Raw genomic sequence first — 17,118 nt, 5'->3', positions numbered from 1 at the left:
CGGTAAAGGTATTTTGTTGTCTTTTTAGAGTCGTTTATTAAATGTCATTGTTTGCTTTATGTTTTGTATTAAGATTCCAAGTAACTTATCTCATTAATCAATTTCCTACCTCCAGATTTTTTAAAATAAAGTTTTAAAGGATATTTCTTTGTGTCTCCCCATGCATCGCACGGGTGTCTCACTAGTAAAGATGAAAACAATAGGAAATTGTAACAACCTTTTGACAGCTCTTTAAATGCTAAAGGACAAAATGCATTATTGCTTACTAGCAAAGAATGGTTGTGTTGACGTCATTACAAATGTTGAAGCGTAAAAGAGAGAGATCTTTGTTTAATTTAAGGAGATTTTTGCTACATTCACCGCACATGACGAATGTCCAAGCTACTCGGCTAAACTTTCTTGAATTGGAAAGCCTTTTTATTTGCTTTATATGAATCTCAAGAAAGGTGATGATATCCACACTCCTATGTTTTGACATCGACACTTGTCAATTTATTTAGCTATCAAAAGCTTGATGGAGATTGTAATTGTGTGCCACGTGTCACCACTTCTATACCCAGTTTCCTTTCCTCACAGGATTCACAATTAGGAAAAAAATTACAAAAGTAGATGAATTTTTGCGTAAATACTCTACAAGAATAGATTGAAATATTTTGATATTGTGTCCATTTTTCTTTACGTAATTCTACTTGATATTCCCACAGCATCAAACATTTCAGGATTTCAATAGAGAGAATATATGCGAAAATATCTCTCCTCTATCTATAATCCTACTTGATATTCCCACATCATCAAACGTTTCGGGACTCTCTCTTTACAGGATTCACTCTCGAGTTTCCTTAGTTCGGCAACAGTTCCCATATGTGGTACAACTCTTCTCCTTTTCCTATTTTATATAGATTTCTATACGATACTGATACATCACACCTTCCCTTTTCTGTACGATACTCTTGCCTTTTCTTTAGTATATTCCATTAAATATACTTACTGATTCATGTATATTGGCGTTTTCATGACGGTATAACTTTTGGTATTCCTAGAGAAGTTTCGTATTCTATAGGGGGTGGTGATGCGAGAGCATCTGCAATTTCCTTCTTGGTTTGGGTAGTGGGCGTGGATGAGCAACACTGGTGTTGACGAGAGCAACCATGGGAATTGAGATTTTGGGCTAGGCAGTAAGATTTAGATTGAGAATCTAGGTAGCATTTTTTTGTGTGGTTGTTTTTGTTACATAGATGTTTTATTTTTGTGTCTTCCTGTTGGGGGATTTTGCTAAAAAATAATGAGAAGTTATGGTTGTTACTGTGATGCCCAATGCATAAGGGGCATATAGGCCTTCGGTCTTTCAAAATTTTGATCCTACTAACAAGTTAATGCAACCCATTTGATGGGAAATAAACTAATGATGAAAGCTACTATCAACCTTTTACCGTTACATCCTTCCAGCATGTCCTTTTCTTTTTATTTGTTCTCTATCCATGACAGTCAAGCATTTTTTGAATTCTCATGTGCTTGAATATTGGATATTATATCGTTGTTGTTGGTAACTCAAATATTTGAGCTGAATTGAGAAATTTGATGTTACTATTGGTTTAAACTTCATTCAAGGGATTTACTTCTTTTTTAAGTCCATTTAGGACTTTGTTTTTCATGTACTATTTTGCAAATTAATGATCTCCTCTCCTTTTTTTCCCTCACATCTCTTTAATCGGTAGACAATGACTCGATGGTTATAACTATTGAAAAAACAAAAGAAACAAAAACACAATAGGGTAATCACTAATGCTCTAAAATCTGTTTTTTTCTATCTATTTATTTTCTTGGTGCGGAAAGATTTTTGTTCTTTTTTTTCTATTTATTTTCTTTATGCGTAAAGAAGTAAGGTGTCAAGGTTATGTTTGTTCTTTTTTTTTTATGTTCTTTTTAATTTTGCCATTTCATTGCAATCGCCTATTTTATGTTCTATATTTTAGTTACTAAATTGTACTTTTCCTCTCTCTTTTTCTTTTTTTGGTTATTTATTTATTAATTTAGGATTTTTTCTGTCACCACTACCTCTCTCACTTTTTTTCCTTCGCAGTATTGGTAATGGTATTTTGTTGTCTTTTTTTAGAGTCGTTTATTAAATGTCAATGTTTTCTTTATGTTTTGTATTAAGATTCCAAGTAACTTATCTCATTAATCAATTTCCTACCTCCAGATTTTTTGAAATAAAGTTTTAAAGCATATTACTTTGTGTCGCCCCGTGCATTGCACGGGTGTCTCACTAATAAAGACGAAAACAATAGGAAATTATAATAACCGTTTGACAGCTCTTTAAATGCTAAAGGACGAAATGCATTAGTGCTTACTAACAAAGGATGGTTGTGTTGATATCATTACAATTGTTGAAGCGTAAAAGAGAGAGAGAGAGAGAGATATTTGTTTAATATAAGGAGATTTTTACTACGTTCACCGTTCATGACAAATGTCCAAGCTACTAGGCTAAACTTTCTTGAATTGGAAAGCCTTTTTATTTGTTTTGTATGAATCTCAGAAAATGTGATGATATCCGCACTCCTATGTTTTGACATCGACACTTGCCAATTTAATTAGCTTTCAAAAGCTTGATGGACATTGTAACAGGGCACCACGTGGCACCCCTTCTATACCTAGTTTCCTTTCCTTAGTGGATTCACGACTGGGAAAAAATTAGAAAAGTAGCTAATTTTTGCCTAAATACTCTACAGGAATAGATTGAAACGTTTTGATATTGTGTCTAGTTTCCTTTACGTAATCCTACTTGATATTCCCACAGTATCAAACGTTTCAGGATTTCAATAGATAGAATATATGCGAAAATATCTCTCTTCTCTATTTATAATCCTACTTGATATTCCCACATCATTGAAAGTTTCGGGACTCTCTCTTTGTATGATTCACTCTCGAGCTTCCTTAGTTCGGCAACAGTTCCCAGATGTGGTACAATTGTTCTCCTTTTCCTACTTTATATAGATTTCTATACAATACTTATACATCACACCTTCCCTTTTATGTACGATACTCTTGCCGTTTCTTTAGTATATTCCATTAAATATACTTACCGATTCATGTAGATTGCCGTTTTCAAGACGGTACAACTTTTGGTATTCCTAGAGAAGGTTCGTACTGTAGACACCCCATTTTGACCGTGCCCTAATCCTTCCGAGTTTGAGCAAAACCCAACCAAATCAATCGGCTAGGATCCCAAACTTCACCCTAAGCTAGCTTAGGGTCCCAGTTAGGTCCCTGCGAAATTTCGTCAAAATCCGAGTGCGTTTGCCTAGCAAACGAGTCGAGCAAAGTCGTAGTACAAGTTCGCAGAAGGGGGGTGAATTATCCTGGAGCGGTATCAAGTTTGGGCCATATGGGACATACGAAACCGCACGTTCATCAATTTGTCGCGCGTTCATCAAAAACCGCGTGCCCATCATTTTTTGAGTGCCAATATCCGCACCTTGTTTTGATATAAATATCTGCTTAATTTCATTTTCAAAAAAAAAAAGATTTTCGCAGAGAGAGAGAGAACGAGAGATTTTCTTGCTTCCGATCATCTTCTCCGGTCCAGTTCTGGCCAAACCTCGGCCAGCTACGATTTTATTTTTCCTTCTTCATTAGCTTCTTCTCCTCTCTGTTGCAAGCCCTAGAAATTTTTAAATCCAAGCTTTTCCCCCATTTTTTTCCGATCGATATCATCTTCTCCGGCAAGCTACGGTGAGCCTCAGCCAAATCTTCTTTTTTCTACTTCATCTTCTTCTTCTTCTCCTTCTTCTCCATCGGTTTCTCTACATCTCTAAACCTTCGATCCCTCTCTTGAAACCCTAACTCATCCAAAACCTCAGATCTATAAAAAAAAAAGAAAAAAAATTAGAGCATCAGAGAGAGAGGAATTAGATCTGAGCATTGAAACCCCAAACCTTCGTGGTTTTCCTTTTCCCGATCATCTTCTCCGGCGGATACGGCAAGGTTCCGGTCATATTCCGATCCGATTCTGCCTTCTTCTCTGAGCAAATCTGGTCGGATTCCGGTCATCTTCTACTTCTAGTTCTCAGATCTGCAAAAGGAAAAGCCTTAAGTAACGATAATTTTTCATTGAGGTATTTTTTTTTTTTCATTATTTCTTTTTGAAGAAAAATCTAATTATCCTTAAATTTCCTACATATGTAAATAGCTTGATGTTCGTGTGAGTTATTCTATTCTGTGATTTTGTAATTTTTGAGCTAATCTCTTATTCTTATTCTTATTTTTAATCTGCATTATGTACTCAGATTTATGAATTCAAGCTTAATATACTTTAGATCGAGAAATAAGATATATATATATATATATATATATATATTACATATATCCAGGTAATATGATTTTTTTTTTAAAAAGCGGTCTGAATGGAATAAGGTAATCCTTTTCCCCTTACCGTATCCATCTGAAGTTCTTCTATATTTTTCTCTCGCTTCACAATGATGAATTTTTCAACATTTAATTATCCTATTTTCCGATCTTTGCCGTGATTTAAGTAATTTTCCTAGATTTCTCAATCTGTGTTGGAGATATCGGTCAAATGTTTAGCTGTTTATCTTAGTTCTCGATCGAGTTCATTTTGTATCAGATCTAGGATTTGCAATCTTTTCTTTGTCCGATCTTTTGAATATGATCATTTTCTTGTGACGATCAGCTGAAATTTAGTAATTTTTAGGATCTGATAGGAGTTTCCTGTGTTTTTCCGCTAGAAGCTAGTCGATGATCAATTTAATCTTCAGATCTATGATTCTTTTGGTACTAATTGAGATTTTGTCGAGTGAGATTGCCAAAGATTTTATTCCATTTCTTTCTGCCTAGATCGACTTTTGCATGTGTTGAGTATCAATTTAATTTTGTTCTTAACATATGGTCAGATCTGCTACAGTTATTCCTCATCTTAAATTTATTCTTCTAATCCTGCTTTGTAGTTATTTCTGAGGATCATTATAAATTTGATTAGTCGTTGCAATACAGAGAGACAAACTGGGTTAGTGTAGTTGTGTGAATATGGTTGTGGTGGTATCATTACCTTGGAGTAATTGAAAGAGATTGATAAAGGTTCTACAACATTTAGGTAATGACATTACTTCACAGTTCATGTCCTGAAGTTAATTCCTGATGGCCATCTTAAGTGTGTAATATATAATCGATATAATCAGTTCTTACATAAATAAGAAACAAAGCTAGTAGTGATGGTATCAAAATTTTGTAGAGCTGATATCAATTACCTTTGGGCATTAGCACCTCATTTTAATGTTTGCACATAGGCCAGTTCTTTTTCTCTATTTTGAGTGCTATATTTTTGTAATCTGAGAAGCTATTGTAGTTCATGACAGAGATTCTATTTCTCTTTGGGTCCCTTTTGTTGGTTCTAAACAGTTTAATTCCATACATGCTTGAAATAGATAAAATCTGTCCTCACATGTGAATTGACATATGTTCATTTGAATAGCTATGTGTTAGGTGTTTTCATGATATTTTCTTTCTTATTCATTAATAAAGATAACCTTAGAGTTTTCTTTACTAATGTGGGAATGAGATAACCTTAGAGTTTTCTTTACTAATGTGGGAATGAGATAACCTTAGAGTTTTCTTTACTAATGTGGGAATGATGATAATAACACAATTATGTTTAGTTAAGATCCAATTTTAAATGGCTTCTCATGTTCCAAATAGTTTCAGTACATTGATTTGGTTTGATACTTCTAAAATTGATCTTATCGTGATTCCCAAAATGTGACCCTTGATTGTTGATTCCTTCTTTGTGCTATTTTTATATATATGGGAATTTGGAAAAGGGGAGTATTGAGTTTTATATCAGAATTTGAGGTTTCTTGTACAAATTATAAACTTACCTGATTTAATTTGGCTATGGTCTTATGGGAAATAAGAATATAGTCATGGAAATATCATCTGTTTGTTGATCCCTTTATTCTCTTTAGGATATTGTGAAGGAATAAGTTGATCATGGCGTATCTAGTAAATCAATGTGTGGGTTTATCTTGTGATAAAATTCCCTTCAGCAATGGAGTGTCACATTTTTGCTTGTTAGTTCAAGGCGTGACTTTCTTATTTGATTGTTCATAGCACAATCATAAAGTAAAGAGGGTTTCATATGCAGGCCTTCTTGCTACTCTACTTTGCGGGTTTATGGCGATGAAGATGTTAACCCAAACCCATCATTAGGGGACTTGCTCAGTCCAAGTAGCACTCCCCTCTCTCATTTAAAAGACTTGCCCAAGTCTTTTAGATGTATATTCCTTAAACCTTAAGTCTCTCTCATTGCAAAGGCAATGATAGCGTTAGCTGGAGCCTCCCCCTTTTTGAGGAGACAGGCTATGTCTCATGTAGGAAAATTCAAATTCTTTGGAGACAGGCTTTGTCTCATTGGCCCTACTTATCCTTTTGATTTAGGAGACATGTCATGTCTCATTAGAGCCCTTCTCAGAGTCATTAGCATAGGAGTCTGTCCTTTAGTGTTAGGAGTCAGTCTTTCAGTTTCAGAAGTCAGTCCTATCATCATAAGGGTTAGGATTTGTTCCAACCTCTCATCAAATCATGTGTTTTTCTACCCACTTCTACAAGGTATATGATGCTGTCCAACCCTTGCAGAGTTGTTATTCTGTTCATCCCCCCCGCAAAGCATAGGATGCTGTCCAACCTTTGCGGGATATCAGGAGTCAGTCCTGCCCTTATGATTATATGGATTCTGTCCTCTTGTTTCAAAAATATCAAAAACATTTTAAAATCCAAAAATCTCAAAAATCTCGAGTCATTAGGAGTAGCTAGGAAATTCTGTTTCGAACTACGTTGGCTTGATCCCTTTTAACAGGGTACGTAGTGCAGCTTGGGATCCACATCCCAAGTCCAGCCAAACCTTTAAAAATAAACATTTCAAACCTTTAAAAAAATACAAAAAACTCTTCAAAACCTTTTCAAAAAGATCTTCTCTTAGAGTTAGGAGTCTGTCCTAGATATTTGAGGTGTTTTAGAGTTAGGAGTCTGTCTTGATTTGTATTGATATGGTGTGTTCTGTCGAGTGAGTGTCCCTAGAGTTAGGAGGCCTCAAGTCGATCGGTTAGACATTTAGTCGAACCGATGGCTAGACTAGGAAGCATATAGTCAGCCCATGGTTTTCATTAGGTTGCACAGCCTAGATACGCATAGGATGTAGGGCCCACCTGCATTAGCTTAAGGCTAACCAACTTGCATTAGTTAGGGCATATAGAGTCCTAAAAATTACAACTCACATGAACTTAAGCAATTGTACAAAAAAGCTTTAAAAATCAGTCGAGTCTAGTGGATCGAGTCTAGGATAGCGGTTCTAGATGGTTAGGCATCATAGTTAGAATTAGGGCTGCAACTCGGGTCGGGCGGGTCGGGTTTTGGAGAACCCAACCCTACCCGAGAAATATCTCGGGTCGGGTCGGGTCGGGTTTTTTTCGGAAAACTCACGATTCCCAAACCCGGCCCTACCCATGATAAATCTCGGGTCGGGTCAGGTCGGGTCGGGTTTTTTCACGTTGACGCAATTTTTTAAGGAAAATTCTTGTTTGGCAAGGCAACTCAACTCATAGAAGTAGAAACTACACTCACAGTACACTTGAATCAAACAATGATGTAATTACACTCACATTACACTTGAATCAAACAATGCTGTAATCAAACAATGTTGTAATTACAATCAAACAATGCTGAATCAAACACTTGAATCAACTCAACTCATAGAAGCAGAAATTACACTCACATACAATAACAGTGCGTGCGTGGGTTTTCACTTTTAACTTTTAACTAACAATAGAAAAAAATGTACATACTATAACTTATGTAACTCGGGTCGGGTCGGGTCGGGCCCTTTCAAACTCGGCTCGACCCGAGATTCATGCGGGCTTTTTGATGCTCAACCCGGCTCGACCTGAAACCCATGAAACCTGAACCCAACCCAGGCTATTTTCGGGTCGGGTCGATGCGGGTCGGGTAAAACCCGGCTCGAGTTGCAGCCCTAGTTAGAATAGGTCATCGAACTACGTTGACTCCGATTCTTCCCGAGGCCGGGATACGTAGAGCAGCTGGGATGGACGGCCATCTTGGTCCGAGTCAAGTCGCATTAGAGTTTTAGGATTCTTCTTATCCAGTCATATATAGAGTTGATTTTTGTTGTATGTTTTGCTGTGTTTTCTTACTTTCATGTACAGATCATATACCTTTAGCTGTAGCATGCATGTGTTTGCACACCAGAACTCAGACACCAATTAGGTATGACATTCATAACCTAGTTATTCTCAGGTGACACTTATTTTATTTCTTTTTAAGCGTGTTCATTAATCGTCTCCGAGACATGCATGATTAGGTAGACGTCTTCTCGGAGATATTCGTTCCCATTTCATATGACTTTCGCCCAAAACTCTTCAAAATCAATAATAAATGGCATAAGAGACCATGTGCTTGCACTTGGGCGGACGAGGTTCTCTTCGGACCTTCTAAATTCCTAACCAGGCACGAACCTTTCTTTTATAATCTCTGGTTATCCGTTGCAACAGAGCATAGTATGGGATCCTTAGCCCACTTCCTTGGATGGCGACTCTTCTTTGTTTAAGGTACGCCTCGAATCTGGGCTAGTCCCAGAATCGAGAGGTATCTCACCATTGTATCGCCACTCATGCTGTGAGAGGCATTTCTTCTTTCGAGAGTTCCTTGGTAGAGCTCTCCATTCACGTGGATGATCCTGAGACTTCGCGCGTGGGGCACGTCCCCCGGCCCCTCTCTCGGATCGGGGTCCACACGTACTCTATAGGGGTTTGTGATTACGAGAGCATCTACAATTTCCTTCACGATTTGGGTAGTGGGTGTGGACGAGCAACACTGGTGTTGACGAGAGCAACCATTGGAATCGAGATTTTGGGCTAGGCAATAAGATTTAGATTGAGAATACAGAGTGCATTTTTATTTTTTTGGTGGTTGTTTTTGTTACATAGATATTCTGTTTTTGTATCTTCCTGTTGGGGGGTTTTGCTAAAAAAATGAGATGTTATGGTTGTTACTGTAATGCTCGATGCATAAGGAGTATTAAAGGCCTTTGATCTTTCGAAATTTTGATTCTACTAACAAGTTGATGCACAACCCATTTGGTGGGAAATAAACTAATGATGAAAGATACTCTCACCCTTTTACTGTTACATCCTTCCAGCATGCCCCTTTTGTTTTATTTGTTCTCTATCCATGACAGTCAAGTAAATTTTTAAATTTTCATGTGCTTGAATATTGGATATTATATCGTTGTTGTTGGTAACTCAAACATTTGAGCTGAATTAAGAATTTGATGTTACTATTGTTTTAAACTTCATTCGACGGATTTACTTCTTTTTTTTAGTCCATTTAAGACTTTGTTTTTATGTACTTTTTAGCAAATTAATGATCTGCTCTCCTTTTTTCCCTCACATCTCTTTAATCGGTAAACAATGACTCGATGGTTATAACTATTGAAAAAACTAAAGAAACAAAAACACAATAAGGGAATCATTGATGCTCTGAAATCTGTTTTTCTTTTTATCTATTTATTTTCTTGGTACGGAAAGATTTTCGTTCTTTTTTTCTATTTATTTTCTTTACGCGTAATGAAGTAAGGTGTCAAGGTTATGTTTGTTCTTTTTCTTTTATGTTCTTTTTAATTTTGCCACTTCATTGCAATCGCCTATTTTATGTTCTATATTTTAGTTACTAAATTCTGCTTTTCTTCTCTATTTTTTTACTAATTGATGTCTTCCTTTTTTGGTTATTTATTTATTAATTTAGGATTTTTTCTGTGACCACTACCTCTCTCACTTTTTTTCCCTCGCAGTATCAGTAAAGGGATTTTGTTGTCTTGTTTTAGAGTCGTTTATTAAATGTCAATGTTTTCTTTATGTTTTGTATTAAGATTCCAAGTAACTTATCTCATTAATCAATTTCCTACCTCCAGATTTTTTTAAAATAAAGTTTTAAAGCATATTACTTTTTGTCGCCCCGTGCATCGCACGGGTGTCTCACTAGTAAAGATGAAAACAGTAGGAAATTGTAATAACCTTTTGACGACTCTTTAAATGCTAAAGGACAAAACGCATTAGTGCTTACTAACAAAGGATGGTTCTGTTGATATCATTACAATTGTTTAAGCGTAAAAGAGAGAGAGACGTTTGTTTAATATAAGGAGATTTTTGCTAGGCTCACCGTACGTGACGAATGTCAAAGCTACTCGGCTAAACTTTCTTGAATTGGAAATCCTTTTTATTTGCTTTGTATGAATCTCAGTAAAGGTGATGATATATGCACTCCTATGTTTTGACATCAACAATTGTCAATTTATTTAGCTTTCAAAAGCTTGATGGACATTGTAACTGTGCGCCCCATGGCACCCCTTCTATACCCAGTTTCCTTTCCTCATAAGATTCATGATTGGGAAAAAAATAGAAAAGTAGCTGATTTTTTGCCTAAATACTCTACGGGAATAGATTGAAACGTTTTGATTTTGTGTCATGTCTCCTTTACATAATCTTACTTGATATTCCCACATCATCAAACATTCCAGAATTTCAATAGAGAGAATATATGCAAAAATATCTCTCGTCTCATCTATAATCCTACTTTATATTCCCACATCATCAAACATTTCAAGACTCTCTCTTTACAGGATTCACTCTCGAGTCTAAATAAGATGGAAATAAATATCCTAGAATCTAAATAACATGAAAATAAATTTCTGAACTAAATAACATGGAAATATAAATGCCTCGAAACTAAATAATATGGAAATAAATCTCTAAAAGTCCTAATGGAAAAATATGCCACTTATTTACCTATTATTTGCATCATTCTCCCCCGCTTGAAAAGAACTCGACCTTGAGTTCTAGTCCGCCTTGATCAATTATGTAAACGACCCAATCAAGCAGTATGAGTCGTAATCCTTCGAACTCTGGAATGCTGTACAACGCTCGTGATGACTGTGAAAGTGCTATGGAACGTGAGCGTAGTAATACAGAAGAAATCATCCATGCAGAATCATAAAGACGTGAACCTCTCTTGACAATCAAATAAGCTGGGAATATGGCAACGTACTCCTCCTGGATTGGTGGGATCGGCATAATAGGTATGGGGAGTACCAATCCATGACTAGCCTCAATAAGGTCATCATCCATTAGTATCACATCTGGTGCAATGAAATCAACAACAAAGTCATCTGCTAGAATCGTATCTGGCATAGTGATATCAAGAGGGCAATCCTCCTGATCAATCTCTAACACATGACTCTGCTCGGTCGACTCTGTCAAAGGAACAGCCTCACATGGCTCTAACACAATATTTGCCGCTACTGTGAAAATGTCTAGAGCTCTCTCTAGATGCTCGGCAATTGGCCCTGTGAAAATCTATGAATCGTTATGCCCTTCGTCGTCGGCCTCATCAATCACTGAAGTCTCTGGCTCTATATCGGAGATCTCTGACTCAATATCTGCCATCATGGACTCAGTATTTGACATAACCAGGTGCTCAACCTCTATAATGATCTCATCCACAATATCATCTGTCGGACCAATAGCATCATCTATGTCTGGCTTGTCAATAGTGTTAGCAAATTTCTTCACTGCTTCAATTTTAGAACTGTTGTCCTTGAATTCGATTGATATAAAGGATCTGTAAAATGAATACTAACACTTCCAATGATATTAGAAGAAAAAATTTCATATTTGTTAATAAAATGGTACTGTTTATCCTCTAATTAAAAGCTAAATTTGCTTACAACAAAATTGGATTAATTTTACCGGTGGTCAAAACTGCTGGTAAAAGTCCTAAAATCCACCTGTAGAGGGCATGTTTGCAAATATGAAAATTATTCCATGGAGATCGAAGAGCTGAGAGGAGTGAAGGAGAGGGACTTGATCATGGAGAGAGGATAAGAAATCTCTAAAAACAGTGATATCCTCTACAGTGATATCATGGGTGTGCCCATCATAGTACAAACATGTTTAATTAGATTGCAGAAGTTAGGAAAGGACACATATTTCGAAAACTTTAATTCTCTTTACATGCGAAAGAATAGCTACGTACCAGACAAGAGATGAAACCACGTGTGTAACCGTGCGGGAACAATGGCTCAAGAGTTACTCCACCTAAACTGTCTAATGTAAGGGATTTTTGAACTATGATATTGATACAGGTGTTTTCGTGGACCGTATATCAAGTGTAGTTTGTTGGTAGTGGGAAAAACTTGAAGAATACACAAGAATAGAAGATTACAGTCAAATCTTGGAGGAAATACGGGTTACCTCATGAAACCCTTGCAAGAGAACGCTTTCCCACCTCAAAGAACCAATGTGAAAGATCTTTTTCTTCTTCTCCAAGAACCACTCCAAAACCCTAGATTTTGGCTTGTTTTCCCCTCTTATTTCTTGCCCAAACAAAGACTTCAAGCTTCAATGGAGTTAGGGTTACAAAAACCCCTTTAGGATTTTGCCCCAAAGCAAATCCTAGATCAACCACAAGAGAAAATCCTTTTTTTTCTCTTTCTATTCTGCTCTCTCTCCCTTTTTTTTCTTTTTCTTTTTTCACTCGTTGTAAAATACCCCCCACCAACTCTCTCTTTGAAATTAAGAGACGAGTGAGTGGGTGGGGCCTTTATGGGGGTGGACCTCACAACAATCTCCCCTCCAGTCCCATGAAGAAGGATATCTGAACTGGATGCTCACGTGGCATCCATGCCTGCCAAACCTCTGCATAGCTCATGCTTCTCCTTTGGCGCTGTCTTCGTCATCATGTCTGACGGATTCCGATCGGTGTGAATCTTGCTGATTTCCATCAACCCATTTTCCAAAATATCTCTAATCCAATGGTAACGCACTTCAATATGCTTCGTCCTGGAGTGGTAAGTGGCATTCTTGCTCAAATCAATGGCACTCTGACTATCGCATTTGACTATGTATTCCTTCTGGTCCAAACCCAACTCTATGAGAAAACGCTTCAGCCATAGCATCTCCTTACAAGCTTCTGTATCAGCAATGTACTCTGCCTCTGTAGTCGATAATGCAACACATTTTTGCAGCTTTGATTGCCATGAGATGGCTCCCCCTTCAAAAGTAAACAGGTAGCTTGAAGTAGACTTCCTCTTGTCTATATCTCCTGCTATATATGCATCTGTATAGCCTGGGTGATGTGTTTCCAAAACATAAGCATTGTTTCGAAGTGCCTCTCAGATATTTCAAAATCAACTTTACAGCTTCTCAATGCTGCTTGCTTGGATTTGCTAAATATCTGCTAACTACATCGGTCGCATATGCTATGTCAGGCCTTGTACAAACCATAGCATACATTATGCTCCCTACGGCTGACACATAGGGAATCTTCCCCATCTCTTTCTTCTCTTCACTACTGGTTAGAGACAACTTCTTACTCAACTTGAAGTGACCAGCTAGTGGAGTACTGATGGGCTTGGCATTTTTCATGTTGGACCTTCCAACTTTCTCAATGTACTTCTCTTGTGATAGCCATAGCTTCTTGTTTCTTCTATCATGTTTCACTGCCATACCCAAAATCTGCTTTATAGGCCCTAAGTCTTTCATGTCAAAGACTTGGTTCAACTCTTTCTTTAACCTGCAAATCAGGTTAGCATCTTGACCAACAATAAGTATACCATCAACATATAACAAGAGAATAATAAATTTACCATCAGGAAACTTTCTGACATACACGCAGTGATTTGCAGTTGTTCTTTTGTACCCTTGATCCGCCATAAATGAATCAAACTCCTTGTACCACTATCTTGTAGCTTGCTTAAAGCCATACAAACTCTTCTTCAACCTACAAACCATCTGCTCTTTGCCCTTTACATGAAACCCTTCTGGCTGTTCTATGTAGATTTCTTCATTCAATTCTCCATGCAAGAAAGTTGTCTTGACATCTAGTTGTTCAAATTCTAAGTCTAGGCTAGCAGCTAGACCTAGATAGTGCGAATAGAGGACATCTTCACCACCGGAGAAAAAATTTCATCAAAGTTAATACCCTTTTTCTGCCCAAATCCTTTTACAACTAGCCTTGGGTTGTACTTCATATTCTTCTTGTCATCTTCTTTCTTCACTTTGAATACCCACTTGTTCTTCAAGGCTTTTCAACCATTTGACAATTTAACCAACTCATAGGTTTTGTTCTTATGCAAGGAATTGCGCTCTTCTTGCATAGCTTTCTCTCACTGTTCTTTATGCTCATGTGTCATAGCTTCTTTGAAACCTTCTTGTTCACCTTCAGTGAGTGTCACATACTCTGGTGATGGATATCTAGTGGAGGCCTTCCTTTCTCTTTCTGATCTTCTCAACATAGATGGTTCTTCATGAGAGGGCTGCTCCCCCTGCTCGGTATCAACATGCACATCCTCATGCTCATCATCTTCATCTATTTGAGGGGCCTCACTACCCCAAGCCTGATCTTCACCATCTTCATCTTGTTGCTCATTATCATCAAATGTGGGTAAGGGGACTTGAGCTTCTGGCAGCTCAACTATAGCCTCTTTTGGCATTTCTTTCTTACCAAAATCAGAAATCGTCCGATCTTCGAGAAAAATCACATCACGGCTTCTATGCAACTTCTTGGCCTTTGGATCCCATAACCTGTATCCAAATTCATCATCACTATAACCCAAAACTACACATTGGGTTGCCTTATCATCAAGCTTGCTTCGATTCTCCTTAGGTACATGCATAAAGGCCTTGCATCCAAACACTCGTAAGTGTGAGTAGGACACATCTTTGTCTGTCCATACTCTTTCAGGCACCTCTCCTTCTAATGGTGATGAAGAAGATCGATTAATCAAGTAACACGCTGTACACATAGCTTCACCCCAAAATTCTTTAGGTAACTTTACCAATGAAAGCATGCTTCGAATTCTTTCAACTATTGTGCGGTTCATTCTTTCTGCAACGCCATTGTGCTATGGCGTATAAGGAACGGTCTTCTCATGTCTAATGCCATGATTCGCACAATAATCCTTGAACTTTCTTGAGGTGTACTCTCCGCCATTAACGGAGCGGAGACATTTCATGACCTTGGACATTTGCCTCTCAACCATAACATGAAACCTCTGAAAGATTTCAAACACTTCATCTTTGCTCTTCATAGCAGAGGTCCAAACTTTCCTGGATGCATCATCAATAAATGAAACAAAATACAATGCACCACCAAAAGTCTTTACTGTCGTAGATATACAAGAATAAACTAAATCAAGGATGTTAGTTTTCTGGTTAGCTTTAGAATGCAAGAAAGAAACCCTGTGTTGTTTTCCAACTAAACAATGATCACAAGGGGTTAAGGACGCACCTTTAAGTTTTGGAAGGGAATTGTTCTTCACCAAAATCTCCAAACCTTTCTCACTTAAGTGCCCAAGTCACCGATGCCATAAATCTGGTTGAGATTCTTCAAGGGCATTTATCTTGCCCTTAGATAGCAGACCTTCTGTCTTATAGAGGGAGCAACACTTCTTGCCTCTTGCCACAGCAAGAGAGCCTTCTCTCAACGTCCACAGTCCATTGCCAAACTGTGATACATACCCTTCATCATCAAGCTTTCCTGTTGAGATGAGATTCAATCTAACGTCAGGAACATGTCTCACATCCTTGAGTATCAACTTGCAACCAACATTGGTGGTAATGCCAACATCACCAATGCCAATAAGTTTTGATACGCCATCATTTCCCATCTTTACCGAACCAAAGTCGCCCGACTTGTACGTGGTAAAGAAATCTCTGTGTGAGGTAGCATGGAAGGAGGCTCCTAAGTCTACTACCCAATTCGACCCATTAGACGTTGTGCTAACACAACCTTCATAACATACCAAGAAGATCACAACTTCACTCAATGCCACTGCGGTGGTTTCTTGAAGTTCTCTACTTCCTTAGCCATTTTTTTCTTTCTTTTGCTCACTTTTGTATATTTTGCAATCATTCTTTACATGTCCAGGCTTCCTACAATGAAAACAAACTATTCCACTTCTTGACTTGGATCTTCCTCTTGATTTGCTTCGGCTGTAATTTTTCCTCTCCTTTGATCTCTCCCGTTCTTCAGTGATAATGCCTGGGAGTGGGAGGAATCTGAAGATTTTCTTCTAACTTCTTCATTCAACAAACTACTTGTAACTTGGCTCATGGTGACAATACCATCTGGCGTCGAGTTGCTAAGGGATACGACAAGAGTCTCCCAACTGTCAGACAATGAGCTTAGCAATAACAGTCCTTGTAGCTCATCATCTAGCACCATCTTCATAGCCACAAGCTGATTCACGATGCTCTGCATCTCATTCAGGTGCTCTACAACTGACCCATTCTCTCTAAACTTCAAGTTCACAAGCTTTCTGATCAAGAATGCCTTATTTCCAACCGTCTTTCTCTCATACAAATCGTGCAACTTTTTCCACAAGGAACTTGCATTAGTTTCTGTTCCCACATTGTGGAACACAACATCATCTAGCCATTGTCGGATACAAGCAACAACTCTCCGATCCAACTTCTTCCATTCATCAATTTTTAGGGATTCCGGTTTATTCTCTATACCCTCAATTGGCAAATAGAGGTCTCTTGAATATAATAGGTCTTCCATCTTGGCTTTCCAGATAAACCAATTTCCTCCATTTAGGCTAATCATCCTTGATGTGGTACTTGCCTCCACCCTTTTGATGCACAGATAAATAATAACTAACAACAAATGCTCTGATACCAGTTTGTTGGGGAAACACGAATAAACCGCAGCGGATAAATTTCTCCAACAGAAATTAGCCAAAAGTGAGCTGCGAAATGGCTTTCCTATAACTTACCTAGAAAACCCCATATCTATAGTAGGAATATGTTATATGTAGGAAGAATGCTGAACTGTATTGCACTCCTGCAAAAAACTAGCTACAAAAGCCCCCCATTATTGGACTATCTCACCAAAGTGCATTTATTTTTCCTTTATTTTTATAATTTTTATTACCATTATAAATGGTGAAAATAAATAAAGTACTTAAATTGGGTTTTATTTTTCCTGGTTTTTAAGTGTCCTTTCTTCTCTTCCTCCAACCAACCTTCTCAACTC

Source organism: Tasmannia lanceolata, unplaced genomic scaffold, assembly GCF_043159265.1.
Source record: "Tasmannia lanceolata isolate RefF3 unplaced genomic scaffold, GAP_Taslan_0.1 ptg000023l, whole genome shotgun sequence".
Lineage (NCBI taxonomy): Eukaryota > Viridiplantae > Streptophyta > Magnoliopsida > Canellales > Winteraceae > Tasmannia > Tasmannia lanceolata.
This window is presented reverse-complemented; position numbering follows the sequence as displayed.